Source organism: Lipotes vexillifer, unplaced genomic scaffold, assembly GCF_000442215.2.
Source record: "Lipotes vexillifer unplaced genomic scaffold, Lipotes_vexillifer_v1.1 scaffold263, whole genome shotgun sequence".
In the NCBI taxonomy this organism is placed as follows: domain Eukaryota; kingdom Metazoa; phylum Chordata; class Mammalia; order Artiodactyla; family Lipotidae; genus Lipotes; species Lipotes vexillifer.
The window spans coordinates 414,671-423,492 of NW_006796752.1; positions in this window are offsets into that span (position 1 = coordinate 414,671).

Sequence of the window (8,822 nt, forward strand, 5' to 3'; positions counted from 1 at the left end):
CACATGTATTACCTTAATCTTGACCAGATATTCAGCCACTCCTGGTGTCAAGTTTTCCATCTGTCAGACTGAGTAAGTAATCTCTCATGTTTCTTCCAAATCCAACATTGTATCCTGTTAGGAAAGGACTTCAAATATTCTACCCTCTCAATTCTACATTGAGATTTTTGGCTGATAATTTAAATTACTGCATCTCAAAATACTTAACAACTGGGTAGTCCTGCTAGTAGTAGGTCTTACCTAGTTATTCCTCAGCAGCACAATTAGATAATCACAACTAGTAGCAACTGAAAGTTTTTGTTAGCTGCTGAAATCATGGCAGCAATTGTATGAATTTCTCATGTATTATATATTTTCTTCATGTTTTAACTTACTGCTTCCCTCACAAGCCACAGACGGAGATTAAACTGAGACTTTAGGAATTAGTTTAGGAATTTATTATTGTTGCTGAGTACCTTTTAAAAAATGATTCAAGTACATTAAAAATTTATTAAACTATAACACAATATAGAAAAAAGCACAAATCAAGAATTTAGAGCTCAATGAATTATCATTAGGTGACCATGGCCATGTAATCACTACCCAGGTCAAGAGCTAGAACACTGCCAGTGCCCCAAAAACTTTCCTCATGCCCCCTCTATACCCTTTGATCTTTAAAACAAGACTAAACTCTCTTAGGAGGACTAAACCCATAGAGTAGTCTTGCCTGTTTTTGAAATTTATGTAAGTGAAGTCATATACTATGTATCTTGTATCTAACTTCTTTCAGTCAACATTATGAGATTGTTCATGCTGTTGCATGTATTTGTAGTTCTTTCATTTTAATAAAATAGTTGGCATTTTAATTTAATAGTTGGCATTCTGTTGTATGTCACAACAATTTATACATTGATTCTACTGTCAGTAGACATTAGGGTTTGTTTTAGTTTGGTAATATTAAGTATAGTGCTTCTGTGAACATTTTTGGGCATGTATTTGGGGCACATGTGCAGTTTTATACTGAGCATATACCTAAGTATGAGGTTGCTGGATCATAGTATACATGTATGTTCAAATTCAGTAGAATGTCAATCAGTTTTCCAAAGTGGTTGTTTTAGTCAGTTTGGGCTGCTATAACAAATTACCATAGACTGGGTGGCTTATAAACAACGGAAATTTATTTCTCACAGTTCTGGAGGCTGGCAGTCTGAGATTAGGTTGCCAGCATGGTTAGGCTCTGGTGAGGTTCCTCTTCTGGGTTACAGACTGCCACTGTCTGCTAAACCCTTATGCGGCAGAAAGAGAGCAAAGGAGCTCTTTAGAGTCCCTTTTATAAAGGCACTAATCCCATCATGAGGGTTCCAGCATCATGACCTAATTACCTCCCAAAGGCCCCACCTTCTAATACCATCTCACTGGGGGTTAGGATTCAACATATGAATTTGGGGGGGGGGGACACAAATGTTCAGTCCATTGTAGTGATTTTGCTAATTTACATAATTATAGGTGGTAGATGGGAATTTTCTTTGCTCCAAATTCTTTTTTTTAAAGTACTTTTAAAATTTTTTATAAATTTATTTATTTTATTTATTTGTTTTTGGCTGTGTTGGGTGTTCGTTGCAGCGTGCGGGCTCTCTCTAGTTGCAGAGTGGGGGCTACTCTTCATTGCAGTGCGCGGGCTTCTCATTGCAGTGGCTTCTCTTGTTGTGGAGCATGGGCTGTAGGCTTCCGTAGTTGCGGCACATGGGCTCAGTAGTTGTGGCTCACGGGATCTAGAGCACAGGCTCAGTTGCTCCGTGGCATGTGGCATCTTCCCAGACCAGGGCTCGAACCCGTGTCCCCTGCATTGGCAGGCGGATTCACAACCACTGCGCCACCAGGGAAGCCCTGCTCCGAATTCTTGATGACATTTAGGATTGATAGTCTTACATTTTAGATGTTCCCATGAATGTGTAGATCCTGTGGTTTTAATTTGCATTTCCCTGATTGCTGGCAAGGTTAATGTACTAGTCAGGGTTCTCTAGAGAAACAGAACCTGTAGAGCATATATAACAAGATTTATATTTATATATTTTTATTTTATAATATATTATATTTATGAATATACACTTATTTATTTATTGTGAAGAACTGGCTCATGCGATTATGAAGGCTAAGATGTCCCATGATCTGCCATCTATAATCTGGAGACTTGGAAAATCCGATGGCATAATTCAGTTTAACCTGAAGGCCTGAAAACCAGAGGAGTTAACGGTGTAAATCCAGTCTTAAGGCCAGAGAAGAGATGAAATGTCCCAGCTGAAGTGGTGAGGCAGGAAAAAGGGGACAAATTGCTCCTTCCTCCATCACTTCTATTCAAACCAGAAAGGGATTGGATGATGCCCACCCACACTGGGGAGGGCAGTCTACTGAGCCCACCAATTCAAATGCTAATATCATCCGGAAACACCCTCACAGTCATACCCAGAAATAATATTTAATCTGGTTTTACTGTGACCAGTCAAGTTGATGCATAAAATTAATCATTACACTTAAGATGATTTTCAGAAGTTTATGGGCCATTTATTTTGAATTAAATTGCTTTATAATCTGATGACATAAACATCAGGTTCTGTGATACTTTCATTTAATATACCAATATTAGGTCTAAATGGTATTCTGTAAATGCTTAAATTGGTATTAGCCATATTCATTCTAACATCTATGATAAATACTAAGTAAATAAGGTCATATATTTAAAAAAATTATTGGCCATTAGATTTTCATTTTTGTGAAGAACTTGTTCAAATTTCTTCCTATTTTTCATTTTCTTTTTGTCAGTTTTATGTTTTACAGCTATCCTTTCCCATAACTTGACTTTTTACTCCTGTGTGTGTTTCAATGAGTAGAAATTCTTAATTTTAATGTGGTCCAATTTTTGAAATTTTATTGTTAGTGCTTTTTGTAACCTGTTTAAGATATCTTTCTCTACCCAAAGTTCAGGAATATATGACTAATATATTGCTTCTAATAGTTTCATTGTTTACTTTTCATATTTAGATCTTTAAACCACCCAAAACTGAATTTTTCTGTCAAGTGTGAAGAATGGGTCAAATTTCTTTTTTTTTTATATTGATAGCCAGTTGACCCTGCATAATTTTTATTTTTACATCTTTATTGGAGTATAATTGCTTTACAATGGTGTGTTAGTTTCTCCTTTATAACAAAGTGAATCAGTTATACATATACATATGTTCCCATATCTCTTCCCTCTTGCGTCTCCCTCCCTCCCACCCTCCCTATCCCACCCCTCCAGGCTGTCACAAAGCACCAAGCTGATATCCCTGTGCTATGCGGCTGCTTCCCACTAGCTATCTAGTTTATGTTTGGTAGTGTATATATGTCCATGACACTCTCTCGCTTTGTCACAGCTTACCCTTTCCCCTCCCCATATCCTCAAGTCCATTCTCTAGTAGGTCTCTGTCTTTATTCCTGTCTTACCCCTAGGTTCTTCATGACATTTTTTTCCCTTAAATTCCATATATATGTGTTAGCATACGGTATTTGTCTCTCTCTTTCTGACTTACTTCACTCTGTATGACAGATTCTAGGTCCATCCACCTCATTACAAATAGCTCAATTTCGTTTCTTTTTATGGCTGAGTAATATTCCATTGTATATAGGTGCCACATCTTCTTTATCCATTCATCCAATGATGGACACTTAGGTTGTTTCCATCTCCGGGCTATTGTAAATAGAGCTGCAATGAACATTTTGGTACATGACTCTTTTTGAATTATGGTTTTCTCAGGGTATATGCCCAGTAGTGGGATTGCTGGGTCATATGGTAGTTCTATTTGTAGTTTTTTAAGGAACCTCCATACTGTTCTCCACAGTGGCTGTATCAATTCACATTCCCACCAGCAGTGCAAGAGTGTTCCCTTTTCTCCACACCCTCTCCAGCATTTATTGTTTCTAGATTTTTTGATAATGGCCATTCTGACTGGTGTGAGATGATAACTTATTGTAGTTTTGGTTTGCATTTCTCCAATGATTAGTGATGTTGAGTATTCTTTCATGTGTTTGTTGGCAGTCTATATATCTTTGGAGAAATGTCTATTTAGATCTTCTGCCCATTTTTGGATTGGGTTGTTTGTTTTTTTGTTATGGAGCTGCATGAGCTGGTTGTAAATTGTGGAGATTAAACCTTTGTCAGTTGCTTCATTTGCAAATGTTTTCTTCCATTCTAAGGGTTGTCTGTTGGTCCTATGGTTTCCTTTGCTTTGCAAAAGCTTTTAAGTTTAATTAGGTCCCATTTGTTTATTTTTGTTTTTATTTCCATTTCTCTGGGAGCTGGGTCAAAAAGGATCTTGCTGTGATTTATGTCGTAGAGTGTTCTGCCTATGTTTTCCTCTAAGAGTTTGATAGTTTCTGGCCTTACATTTAGGTCTTTAATCCATTTTGAGCTTATTTTTGTGTATGGTGTTAGGGAGTGATCTAATCTCATACTTTTACATGTACCTGTCCAGTTTTCCCAGCACCACTTATGGAAGAGGCTGTCCTTTCTCCAGTGTACATTATTGCCTCCTTTATCAAAGATAAGGTGACCATATGTGCATGGGTTTATCTCTGTTTCTATCTGTTCTATTGATCTTTCTGTTTTTGTGCCAGTACCATACTGTCTTGATTACTGTAGCTTTGTAGTATAGTCTGAAGTCAGGAAGCCTGATTCCTCCAGCTCCGTTTTTCGTTCTCAGGATTGCTTTGGCTATTCGGGGTCTTTTGTGTTTCCATACAAATTGAAATTTTTTGTTCCACTTCTGTGAAAAATGCCATTGGTAGTTTGATAGGGATTACATTGAATCTGTAGATTGCTAGTAGAGTCATTTTTCACAATGTTGATGCTTCCAATCCAAGAACATGGTATATCTCTCCATCTATTTGTATCATTTTTAATTTCTTTCATCAGTGTCTTGTGTCTTATAATTTTCTGCATACAGGTCTTTTGTCTCCTTAGGTAGGTTTATTCCTAGATATTTTATTCTTTTTGTTGCAATGGTAAATGGGAGTGTTTTCTTGATTTCACTTTCAGATTTTTCATCATTAGTATATAGGAATGCCAGAGATTTCTGTGCATTAATTTTGTATCCTGCTACTTTACCAAATTCATTGATTAGCTCTAGTAGTTTTCTGGTAGCATCTTTAGGATTCTCTATGTATAGTATCATGTCATCTGCAAACAGTGACAGCTTTACTTCTTCTTTTCCGATTTGGATTCCTTTTATTTCCTTTTCTTCTCTGATTGCTGTGGCTAAAACTTCCAAAACTATGTTGAATAAGAGTGGTGAGAGTGGGCAACCTTGTCTTGTTCCTGACCTTAGTGGAAATGCTTTCAGTTTTTCGCCATTGAGGATGATGTTGGCTGTGGGCTTGTCATATACGGCCTTTATTATATTGAGGAAAGTTCCCTCTACACCTACTTTCTGCAGGGTTTTTATCATAAATGGGTGTTGAATTTTGTCAAAAGCTTTCTCTGCATCTATTGAGATGATCATATGGTTTTTCTCCTTCAATTTGTTAATATGGTTAATCACATTGATAGATTTGCGTATATTGAAGAATCCTTGCATTCCTGGAATAAACCCCACTTGATCATGGTGTATGATCCTTTTAATGTGCTGTTGGATTCTGTTTGCTAGTATTTTGTTGAGGATTTTTGCATCTATGTTCATCAGTGATATTGGCCTGTAGTTTTCTTTCTTTGTGACATCCTTGTCTGGTTTTGGTATCAAGGTGATGGTGGCCTCGTAGAATGAGTTTGGGAGTGTTCCTCCCTCTGCTATATTTTGGAAGAGTTTGAGAAGGATAGGTGTTAGCTCTTCTCTAAATGTTTGATAGAATTCGCCTGTGAAGCCATCTGGTCCTGGGCTTTTGTTTGTTGGAAGATTTTTAATCACAGTTTCAATTTCAGTGCTTGTGATTGGTCTGTTCATATTTTCTATTTCTTCCTGATTCAGTCTTGGCAGTTTGTGCATTTCTAAGAATTTGTCCATTTCTTCCAGATTGTCCATTTTATTGGCATAGAGTTGCTTGTAGTAATCCCTCATGATTTTTTGTATTTCTGCAGTGTCAGTTGTTACTTCTCCTTTTTCATTTCTGATTCTATTGATTTGAGTCTTCTCCCTTTTTTTCTTGATGAGTCTGGCTAATGGTTTATCTATTTTGTTTATCTTCTCAAAGAACCAGCTTTTAGTTTTATTGATCTTTGCTATTGTTTCCTTCATTTCTTTTTCATTTATTTCTGATCTGATTTTTATGATTTCTTTCCTTCTGCTAACTCTGGGGTTTTTTTGTTCTTCTTTCTCTAATTGCTTGAGGTGCAAGGTTAGGTTGTTTATTCGAGATGTTTCCTGCTTCTTAAGGTGGGCTTGTATTGCTATAAACTTCCCTCTTAGAACTGCTTTTGCTGCATCCCATAGGTTTTGGGTCGTTGTATCTCCATTGTCATTTGTTTCTAGGTATTTTTTAATTTCCTCTTTGATTTCTTCAGTGATCACTTCGTTATTAAGTAGTGTATTGTTTAGCCTCCATGTGTTTGTATTTTTTACAGCTCTTTTCCTATAATTGATATCTAGTCTCATGGCGTTGTGGTCGGAAAAGATACTTGATACAATTTCAATTTTCTTAAATTTACCAAGGCTTGATTTGTGACCCAAGATATGATCTATCCTGGAGAATGTTCCATGAGCACTTGAGAAAAATGTGTATTCTGTTGTTTTTGGATGGAGTGTCCTATAAATATCAATTAAGTCCATCCTGTTTAATGTATCATTTAAAGCTTGTGTTTCCTTATTTATTTTCATTTTGGATGATTTGGCCATTGGTGTAAGTGGGGTGTTAACATCCCCTACTATGAATGTGTTACTGTCGATTTCCCCTTTTATGGCTGTTAGCATTTGTGTTATTTATTGAGGTGCTCCTATGTTGGGTGCATAAATATTTACAATTGTTATATCTTCTTCTTGGATCGATCCCTTAATCATTATGTAGTGTCCTTCTTTGTCTCTTCTGATAGTCCTTATTTTAAAGTCTATTTTGTCTGATATGAGAATTGCTACTCCAGCTTTCTTTTGGTTTCCATTTGCATGGAATATCTTTTTCCATCCCCTTACTTTCAGTCTGTATGTGTCTCTAGGTCTGAAGTGGGTCTCTTGTAGACAGCATATATATGGGTCTTGTTTTTGTATCCATTCAGCCAATCTGTGTCTTTTGGTGGGAGCATTTAGTCCATTTACATTTAAGGTTTATTGATATGTATGTTCCTATTCCCATTTTCTAAATTGTTTTGGGTTCGTTATTGTAGGTCTTTTCCTTCTCTTGTGTTTCTTGCCTAGAGAAGGTCCTTCAGCATTTTGTTGTAAAGCTGGTTTGGTGGTGCTGAACTCTCTCAGCTTTTGCTTGTCTGTAAAGGTTTTAATTTCTCCCTCAAATCTGAATGAGATCCTTGCTCTGTAGAGTAATCTTGGTTGCAGGGTTTTCTCCTTCATCACTTTTAATATGTCCTGCCAGTCCCTTCTAGCTTGCAGAGTTTCTGCTGAAAGATCAGCTGTTAACCGTATGGAGATTCCCTTGTGTGTTATTTGTTGTTTTTCCCTCGCTGCTTTTAATATGTTTTCTTTGTATTTAATATTTGACAGTTTGATTAATATGTGTCTTGGTGTGTTTCTCCTTGGATTTATCCTGTATGGGACTCTGTGTGCTTCCTGGACTTGATTAACTATTTCCTTTCCCATATTAGGGAAGTTTTCAACTATAATCTCTTCAAATATTTTCTCAGTCCCTTTCTTTTTCTCTTCTTCTGGAACCCCTATAATTCGAATCTTGGTGCGTTTAATGTTGTCTCAGCAGTCTCTGAGCCTGTTCTCAGTTCTTTTCGTTCTATTTTCTTTATTCTGCCCTGCAGTAGTTATTTCCACTATTTTATCTTCCAGGTCACTTATCCGTACTTCTGCCTCAGTTATTCTGCTATTGATCCCATCTAGAGTATTTTTAATTTCATTTATTGTGTTGTTCATCATTGCCTGTTTCATCTTTAGTTCTTCTAGGTCCTTGTTAAATGTTTCTTGCATTTTGTCTATTCTATTTCCAAGATTTTGGATCATCTTTACTGTCATTATTCTGAATTCTTTTTCAGGTAGACTGCCTATTTCATCTTCATTTATTAGGTCTGGTGGGTTTTTATCTTGCTCCTTCATCTGCTGTATGTTTTTCTGTCTTCTCATTTTGCTTATCTTACTGTGTTTGGGCTCTCCTTTTTGCTGCAAGTTCGTAGTTCCCATTGTTTTTGGTGTCTGTCCCCAGTGGCTAAAGTTGGTTCAGTGGGTTGTGTAGCCTTCGTGGTACAGGGGACTAGTGCCTGTGTTCTGGTGGATGAGGCTGGATGTTGTCTTTCTGGTGGGCACGTCCATGTCTGGTGGTGTGTTTTGGGGTGTCTGTGGACTTATTATGATTTGGGGCAGCCTCTCCGCTAATGGTTGGGGTTGTGTTCCTGTCTTGCTAGTTGTTTGGCATAGGGTGTCTAGCACTGTAGCTTGCTGGTCGTTGAGTGAAGCTGGGTGCTGGTGTTGAGATGGAGATCTCTGGGAGATTTTCACCATTTGATATTACGTGGAGCTGGGAGGTCTCTTGTGGACCAGTGTCCTGAAGTTGGCTCTCTCAACTCAAAGGCACAGCACTGACTCCTGGCTGCAGCACCAAGTGTCTTTCATCCACACAGCTCAGAATAAAAGGGAGAAAAAGTAGAAAGAAAGAAGGAAAGAAAGAGAGAGAGAGAGAGAGAGAGAGAGGGAGGGAGGGAGGTGGGA